Source organism: Plecotus auritus (genome assembly GCF_963455305.1).
Source record: "Plecotus auritus genome assembly, chromosome: X".
Classification (NCBI taxonomy): Eukaryota; Metazoa; Chordata; class Mammalia; order Chiroptera; family Vespertilionidae; genus Plecotus; species Plecotus auritus.
In genome coordinates, this window is record NC_137784.1 from 11329238 (window position 1) to 11339538 (window position 10301).

Genomic DNA, 10301 nt, shown 5'->3' on the forward strand with positions numbered 1-10301 from the left:
ACACACACACACACACACATATATATATATATATATATATATATATATATATATATATATATATATATATATGGTCAGAACAGGAATTACCTTTCTCTCTCATTTGATCTCCTCCAACTCCCAAATTGCTCCCAAGTTTCATCAAGGCCTTTGGCCAACAAAGGTCATAGCCCCATGACTCTGGGCCATCCTTGGCAGAAATCACTCAACATCATCATCCATCAAGAGCATTAGATTTTTAGAAGTAGTCTCCTAGCAATAATATTTTTAAAGATCCCCTCCTACCCCTCAAGGAGGTAATGTCTCGGTATTTAGTACTTGTCCCAGGATTCTGAGAGTGTCAGCCCCTGAATCAAGTCAGCTGTAACTGAAATGTGCTATTACTGTTCCCCCGCCCCCACGATTTTGAGAATTATAGTTCTGATGATTATGAAGATTATAAAGAAAACGTGTTAGTTTCTTTGAAGCTTAAATTGTGTGCATATTGCATTTTATATAACTACTATAATGATGTGTATTGATTATATATAGAGGTCATTTTAAGGTGCTTTTTATTTAATTTAATAAGTGTAATAGGCACTAAAATGCAACTCAACTGGGTACTATCATTGAAACAATTTGATTCAAACCAATAGTTTGCATGCTCTTTGGTTCCTTTTATATCTTGTATCTTTCACCAGTTCAATACTATTCAAGTAGCTCTGAATTCTGGCTTTTCCCAGGCAGCTGCTCAGTTATATAAGTGATGTGGACCCTTAGCAGTTTTTGCCTGGATACTAATGACTCTAAAAGGGTGTGAAACTCTTCTTTTTCATACTAGATCTGTACCTTATATTCCCCCTTGCAAACCAGAAACTACATTTTTTCCTCTGGAAAGACTTCTCACTGTGCTGTGCGCTTAGGACTGCGCAGTCAACATTGCCATGTGTGGCATTGGAGGCTCGTCGTCACCTAGCGGCTGGTTTCCCATGTTTTCATCCTTGCTAACACTGGGATCTCAGATGTTTGCAGATCATTTCTATTCCTGATGGTTCTTCAAAGAAGGGCTAGAATTATTGCCTTTTACCTAGAGCAAAAGTAAACCTAAATGATGAAGAGTCAATACATACTTTTCGTACATTCCCAGATTTGAGCCAGATAATATCTACAGTGTTTTCAACTCGTGTTTTTGAGGTAGCTCTTTTATCCTCTTCTCAGCTTTTGTCCATTTTGACTTATCATTGACCTCAGTGAGTTGTAAAGTGAACTACAATCTGCATTTCTAGCATGTAAAATGCTTTTCCTACTCGCACAGGGGAATAGTCATTTCCTCTCAAATCTAACGGGCCCTCTCTTAGCTTTTAACTGTTATTTTCCTGTGTCGATGAATTATGGACCTCACAGAGATTGCCATCCATGATAAGGACTTGATTTAAAGTCATAAAAGCTGGCATTTTTCTTTAGGAAGGGAAATTTTTATGACATCCGTGCTCTGTTATCTGCCCTAACTTCCTAAAGAATAAAAAGGTTGAATGAAGGCTTACCAATTACTTTGTTTTATGGAAGGATCACTGATCTCATTTTGAAAAGAAACTCTGCTTTGCTGTTTTTCTGCTTTTGCTTTACCACCATCCTCGTTTTTCTTCTCACAAGTTCTAAGTGAACTTTTACTGAACCTTGTTTGGTCTCAATCTGAGGTTTAGCTTCTCTCCAGAGCCCTGGACCAAAAGTAGTCCGCACTAAGGGGCTCAAGAGAGCTTTACAGCAGGGGTTCTCAACCAGGGCCAATTTTGCCTTCTGGCAGCATTTGGCTCATATGTGGTTATTATAACTAGGTGTGGTGGGATGCTACTGGCATGTAGTTAGTAGAGGCCAGGGATGCTGCTACACATCCTACATGCACAGGACAGCCCCCCACAACAAAGTGATCTAGCCCTAAATGTTAGTAGTGGTGAGGTAGAGAATCCTACTCTACCGTATTCGAACCCCTGGAATCTTATTGTTTGTTCCCATTGTCTTGGGCCTGCTAAAAGGTGCATCCTTTGGGAGGAGACCACAGTTACTTTATAGGTATTTGAGAACTTAAATTCTAGGTCAGCGTCCTTAGAAATTGTTTCACAGAGCCATGATGCTTACGTCAGAAGTAAGCAGCAACCTGGCAGATCGGCACAATTTTTACCAAGTGCTCCAAGGTATCCATGGCTTTTAGCGGTGTCTCCCAAAAGAAAATGTCTTTGTTTTTCATTTAGGTCATTTAATAGCTCTTTACAAATATCGGCATATGACAGACCAATTAGAAGCAAAAATCTCTGTATTGGTGGTTGTGATGTGGCTGTTATAGGAGTATTTGTGCTGTACGCTTTGGTCAAATCTGTTTTCAAACCAGCTTTACAACTCACCATACGCAGTTGTACTTTCATTCTAAGCTCAGAGCTACGCTGGTTAGTTTCTAGTCACTTCATGTATTATAAAGTACGTTGTGGTTGTAGAGTTAGCCAGTTTAGCATGTTCCTAATCTGAAAATTAGTGACTTCTCTAGGAAATGCTATCCCATTTTCCAGTCCCAGCTCCTCTTAGTTAACATCATAGTATCCTCACTTCTTAAACTAGTTTTTAGAGTAAATAAGGAAAAAAGCCATTTATTTTCTTCTAGCTGTGTATTGAGAATGATTAATAAGTGTACAGCTTTTTTTAAAGGCCAGAGGATTACTTTTCAAGTGCGTGGAAGGCGCTGTTTATTTCTGTTCACCTACGTCCTGGTGGTGACCCAACTTTCAGCAAGGGCAGTCGCTCATTGGGACTTACTCCTAGAGCTCAGCTGGGACTTAGAAATCTGCATATTCTCTCCTGGTCAGAACATTGTTTGTGGAGAGCACTGCTTTTATATCTAGAAGTTCGTTACTTCCTGCATTATAGTGGGATATTGAGCTCCCTGTGAGCACTAAGATCCACAGCCTCATGCTTTTATGAACTGGGAATGTGGTAATGATACACTGAACCAAGTCAGAAAATACTGAACTATTTCCTTACCTCCATCAGTTCATCACCAATAAAGTGTGTAGGCAGAGAAAACTTATTTACAGTTAAAAACAAATGGTTTCTTTAAAGGGGGGCAGCAGAAAAGATGATGTCCTATCTCTAATCCCCAGGGCCAGAATCTCACAAGAAGGTTCTCTCAGAGACTTAAAGGGCCGGCTTACAAAACAAAAACTTGTAAGTGGTTCTGATTTTCTTTTCTTTTGTGTCTTGACCAGCTGAGATATAGGATATCTTGAGGTTTGATTCAGCTGGGTAAAAAAAAAAATCTGTCTTAGAAACCATAAGTAAATACAAGAAAATGAAGCTGTGACAGGACGAGCCCCTCGTCTGTCTGTATCCACACTTGTGGTGAAGGTGAGGTGGATAGGAAACTATGGGCCTGCTGCCCTATTCTACCCTATTTCTTCTTTTTTAACTGAATGTACTATAAAAGATCATAGACTTTCGTGCCAAGTCAGTTACTACGTGAGTATTCATTTCCCATAGTGCTTTGTTAATTCATCAGCATTAGGCCTGGACCTGACTGTATGTTTTTTCACTCCAGGCACTGACCCACCTTTGTGTGTATTTTCCTGTAGGCTATTAAATATGATCACGACCTGCCTTGTATTTTCATTCATTAACTGTTTACTCCCTAATTTGAGGGAGGGTTGTCTTTTTGTTTTGCCAGAAAAAAAAAAATTGTAATAGTTGCACGTTGGATTTCTAGGGCCAGAGAGCTGTGTCAGTGAAACCAGTTTCACTTCTAAGGCCCTTCATTACCAACAAGGTTAAGCTCTCTGAACCCCATTTGATCCTTGGGTCATATTTTGATCCTCCTTTGGAATCTGAAAAAAATCGGTCTCTGTGTTGTATGCAGAATAGAAGTTGCCTTGTTTGTTACTCTTCCAGCGCAGAGTATCAGGGAGAAAGAGGCCTTATCTGTTCCTCCATCCCCTCCATTTTGACAGATTGCTAAGAATTCCTCAGGACTTCCTTTGGTTTGGGATTGTACTTTCCCAAAAGCCTGATATGCTTCATTTCAGGCATAGACAAGTTTGTCCTAGTGTTCTGCTTCAGGGTTAATCAGACGAAACCCAGGAATAGAAAAGGTAGATGCCTTGACTTTTGTCCCTGTTGGGGGATTAAAGTATTTATTGCCAGAGTTGTCAAAAGCTCCAGTTGCAAAGCATTCAGAGGTTCAAGAAAAATAAAAGATACTTTTCCTTCTGGAGAACTTTGAAGTTCTCCATGATGGCTTAGGTTTTCCATAGTGGAAAGCAACGTTTGTACAAAACCCATTTTCACTAGCGATATACAATTGGTTATATATAGTCCTCTCAGTCTATTTCCCCCTCCTTGTTTCCTCTTCGGGCACTGATGGAGTCAGGCTGGAGGGGTAATGCTGTGAATGCAGGAAGTTAAATCTCACTGTAAACTTGGATTGATTAACAGAAACAATTAAACCAAACAAAATAGTGGCCCCTACTTCCTATCTCCAGGAATTGCTTTTGTGCCATTTTAAATTCAGGTAGTTATTCTGTATATACTTAGAAGATTATTCCGAGCTTCTTCAATCTCTAGGGCAGTGATTCTCAACCTTTCTAATGCCGCAGCCCTTTAATACAGTTCCTCATGTTGTGGTGACCCCCAACCATAAAATGATTTTCGTTGCTACTTCATTAACTGTAATTTGGCTACTGTTATGAATCGTCATGTAAATATCTGTTTTTTCCAATGGTCTTAGGCAACCCTGCTAGTGGTTCTCAACCTGTGGGTCGCAACCCACAAGTTGAGAACCGCTGCTGTAGAGCCTAAGACCATCGGAAAACACAGATATTTACATTATGATTCATTAACAGAGCAAAATTACAGTTATGAAGTAGCAACGGAAATCATTTTATGGTTGGGGGTCACCACAACATGAGGCACTGTATTAAAGGGTCGCGGCATTAGGAAGGTTGAGAACCACTGCTCTAGGAGGTTTGAAGGTGGTATCTGGGAAGACACAGGGCAAGGGTAACTTTGAGAACCCTGCTCATGCATGAAAACAAAAATAGGTATAAGTCAGAGTGATGTAACATCCAAATTTGTGGTAGTTGAAGAATCAGTGGAAATTCTTAATTGCACAGACTTTATAAATCCATAATGCAAAGTGTAATTCCATACTTTTTACTGTGGCAAGGCTGTGCTGTAGTGTTAGCCTTTTTAATTTTTGAGTCCAAACTGAATTTAAAGTGTTGAATATTTAAATTCCTCACAAGCTAATTATGAACCATTTGTAAAGTGTTTATATAACTCTTTGTATCATGTGTTCCTACATCTTATCAAGTTTTTTCTGGCATGTATTCCATTCTAAACTTCTGTAAAATTTCTATTGTTGCTGTAAATATTATACAAATATCTATTCCGTGGTAACCTAAATTATCAGCATGAAATGGTTAATTTTTACTGAGCACAATGTATTTTTGAATGGATCTTTCCAAATGTCTTTAATAAAATGCAGATTTTGCACTGACTGAAATGATTGCCAGGCCATCCCAGTCTTGAGCACTGTTGTCCCTCGAGTTTGAAAAGCAAGAAGCTCTTCAATTAGTTCCTTCTTTGTAAAGAACTTGGTGGAATTCAAATGAGGGAAAATGGGCCTTTGAAGTTGGAATCAGTTTAAGGGACTGAAATTAATGTAAAGCAGGGCAAATCCTGTTATTTAATGATGTTGATAATTTTTTTTTTTGTATTTATAAAGCTTTTTTCCCCTTCTGGCATTTTGAAAACTGGTTTCTTTTACACTTGAGTTCTGTCTCCTTTGCACGTTCCTAGTGGTTCACTTGGTGGGTCGGGGAGGATGGGAAGAGATGCCAGCCTCCTGCTCAGTGCCATGGAGAAAGCAAGATGGAGAACTTAATAAGGGTTTCCTTGTGTTTTAGAGCAGGGGGTTGGCAAACTTTTTCTGTAAAGGGCCAAATAGTAAATATTTGGGACTCTGTGAGCCATAGGGTTTCTACTACTCAACTCTGCTATTGCAGTGCAAAAAGCATTTGAAAATGATGGGTGTGTCTATGTTCCCGTAAAATTATTTACAAAAACAGGCCAGACACCAGATTTACTAACCTGTTCTTGGCCTTCACTTTTGTCTCTGAGGATAAGAAGATTGAATGAGTAAATGCTCTAATGAGTAAATGCTCAGTCAGGGAGGAAAGAACTTACATTTTGAAATAACACATCTAAATATTCTCCAGCTTTCTTTATCTTCCTAAACAAAGGACATTCTTATAAGCACTGTCATCAACTTCTTTGCTCTAGATTTCTCCTTAAGTCATGGAAACCAATGATTTCAGCTATATTTTTTATCAAGACATAAAGAGTATCTGGGGCTTGTAATTTTTTTTGTTCATATTACTATGGCTGGGCACAATGCCAAGTGTTTTGCTTTTACTATTACATTTATTTTTCACAGCAACACAATGAAATGGGTTGTATCCCCATTTTGTAGATGATGAAACTGAGGTCTGTGTGCTTTACATTAACTTGCCCAAGGTCAGCCAGCTAGCATTTGGAGCTTAGTATGTTCACGGTAAAGCCCGTCCTTCATCACTACTAAATAGTGCAGTTGCTGTGTCTCCATGTATAGAAACTGACATGGGTGATTCATGTACCACCTTTCCTCCCATCTCCCAGCAGGTGGTAATTGATTTGATCTGAGAATATAACATTTCTTTGAAATAGGTCACTAGAGGTCCAGAGACTGGTGAAGTGGTTAAAAGCACAGGATCTGGAGTCTGCTTGTCTGAGTGCAATCCTACATCTTGTATGGCTTTAAGCAAATTACTTAACTTTTCTATGCCTCAGTTACCTTATCTTTAAATGGAAATAATAATAATGATACCTACCTCATAAGGTTGTTTTGAGGATTTGCTGAGATGATACTTTGCAAAGCACTTGGTAGATTCTCAAAAAACATTAGCTATTACAACATTGTTGCTAGTATTTGTGCCCTAGTTAGCAGCCCTATGAACTTGAAAGGGAATATCACAGAATTATGATTGCCAGCTATGGAGATCTCATTAAACACTTTAGATACATTTATCCTATTTGATCTTCACATCAGCCCTGTAACACTGTCCAGGTTAAGAACCATTGTGACTTGAAGTTACTTACAGCTTGGAGCTACTCTTGGATCCTGGGGGAAGCAACAGCCCTTACAGCTGTACATTTGTCAGCAGGCCTCAGCAATTGCAGGTAGTAAAAAAGATGGGCTTCTGGCAGTGTCTGTTCAAAGGCTCACTTTAGGTGTGCAATCTTCCAGGTTCTGAGACTGGATTCATAGTGCCATCTTTATTTTGAAATACCTTTGCTATGTCCAAGTGACCTCCTCCCTCACTGAATACCCACATCAGTTCAGACCGTTTTCTTTATCTTGGCAACACTTTCTGCCACCTTTTTTGTTCGTAGCATTTAATTTAGCTGTTTTTAAATCTGCAATATGTATATTTTACCACGATTAAAAAAAATCTCCAAGTGTAGACTACACTAGCATTACTGAAAAGAAAAGTAAACATGTTAACATAAGGTAAGAGAATGAGTTTTTGCTACACTATATATTTTTTAATTGGAAGTTTTCCCCACAAAAGAAATAATGCTGCAAACAGTACGTGTTTAGTAGCAAAATTCTGTTAAGCTTCAGATGTCCCTCAATAAAAGCTTTATTTTTATACATTCTGGCATGAATTCAATGAAGTAAAAAATCATATGCTGTTATAAACAAATTACCTGCAGATAAACATTTTACGGATTTCAGTATCTCATTGTTTATTAAATTCTGAAGTATTGAACAATTTCCCTTGTGAAATCTCAGCTGACTTCTTTGCAAAAAAAACAAGTTGATCCTAAAATTTATATGGGATCCAAGGGACTCAATCAAAACAATCTTGAAGAAGAACAAAGTTGGAGTACTCACACGGTCTAATTTCAAAACTTACTACAAGGGCTACAATAATCAAAACAGTGTGGTGCTGGCATAAGGATAGGCATATAGATCAATGGAATAGAACTGAGAGTTCAGAAATAAACCTTCACTTTTATGTCAATTCCTATTTTTTCAATAAGGATACCAAGGCTATTCAATGGGGGGAAATAGTTTTTTTAACAAATGGTGCTGGGACAACTGGATATCCACATGCAAACAATGAAGTTGGACCCCTGTCTCATACCGTATATAAAAATTAACTCAAAATGGATCAAAGACCTAAATGTAAGGTAAAACTATAAAACTCCTGGAAGGAAACATAGTAAATCTTTATGATATGGATTTGGCAATAGTTCCCCAGATATAACTCCAAAGCACAAGCAAAAAAAGAGAAAAATAAATTGGATTTCATCAAAATTTTAAAATGTGTGTTTCCAAGGATTCCACCAAGAAAATAAAAAGACAACCCACAGAATAGGAGAAAACATTTTTAGATCATATGTCTAATAAGGGAATTGTATCCAAAATAAATTTAAAAACTCATACAACTCAATAATAAAAAGACAGCCTGAATTTAAAATGGATAAAGTATCTTAACAGACATATTTCCAATGAAGTGTACAAAGGTCCAGTAAACACATGAAAAGATTCTTAGCATTGTAAGTCATGGGGAAATGCAAATCAGAACTACAATGAGATACTACTTCATACTCCCCAGGGTGGCTATAATCCAAAAGACAGATAATAACAAGTGTAGAGAAATTAGAACCCTAATAGACTGCTGGTGTGAGTGTAAAATGATACAACCACTTTGGAAAATCATCTGATGGTTACTCAGAAGTTTAAACAGAGTTATATGACCCAGAAGTTCCCCTGCTAGGTATATATACCCAAGATAAATGAAAATATGACTACACAAAAACTTGTACACAATTGTAGCAACATTATTAGTAATAGCCAAAAAACGTGGAAATAATCCAAATGTCCATCAACAAATGAATAGATAATAAAATGTGGTCTACCCCTACAGTGGAATGATATTCTGCCATAAAAAAGGAATGAACTATGATATATGCTACAACATGAACAAACCTTGAAAACACCGCTAAGCGAAAGAATCCAGACAGAAAAGTCCACATATTGTGTATGATTCAATTTCTAAGAAATGTCCAGAATTGGCTATAGAGACAGAAATAGATCAGTGGTTACCTATGGCTGGAGTGGGCAAGTGGGTTGGTGGGGTGATAGCTAATGGGTGTGGGGTTTCTTTCTGGGATGATGATTTTTTTAATTGTGATAATGACTGCTCGACTCTATACTAAAAGTCACTGAATTGTACAATTTAAATGGGTGAAATTTGTATGGTGTGTGAACTTTATCTCAATAAAGATGTTACCAAACAAAAATAATCCAACATGAACAATTATTTGGAGAACCTTTATCCCTGCCTCACACCATTTCATTCTTTTTTCCCCTTGACTCGACTTCCCTCCTGGGTCCAGATTGCCAGTTGTAGAGGGCCTGAACTTAGGCTTTTCTCTGACAGTGCATGTCATGATAAAAGTTCATTCAACTTTCCCAGTTAGGATATCCAATCAGGTGTTCTGTTCAAAATGCATTTATCTGTGTGTTCTAAGACCAGAGAAGGATTTTTCCCCACCGTGAATTGATTTGAGAGCAGATGGAGCAGGGAAGAGTGTTTTTCCAGGTTCAAATATACAGCGTGAGGAGAAGAAAGAGGCTGGGTTAAATATGGAACTCCTCAAAGACCAACGACACCAGGGAAGAGACTGGGGATTTTAGGAGGCTGCTCACTCACAGAGAAGGTGAATGTGATATCTAGAATCATGTTAGTGTGAGTCCAGTCACTCAGCCTGGTGTTCGAAAACAGTAACTTGGAGAAATGAGCTGCTAGCAAAGGGTGTACTGCATCAAGGCCAGGATAGTCAGGTTCCCCAGTCTCGTTGAAGGACCCCATTCTCTGATTCCACCTGCTCTCATCTTCTCCTTTTAAATCCTCTCCTGCCCACCTGCCATGACATTATTAACCTTTCCCAGGGAAGAACCCAAAAACTCAGGCAGAGCTATAAATGACAAGGGAGACTTAGACTGTTGTTCCCCAAATTCCCTGCTTAATGAGCTTCTCCAGGAGGAGAAGGCCACACCCATTCCTTCCCAAGGAGGTTGCAGTCAGCAACAGGCAGGTTTGCGTTGCAAGGCAAGGGGGCAGAAGTTGGAAGGTGGGCTCACCAGGGGTGTAGCCACATCTCCACTCTTAGGACATAGGTTCTGACTGCTTCCTACAAAGGTAATGGGCTCAGCTAATGGGCCTCCTCCA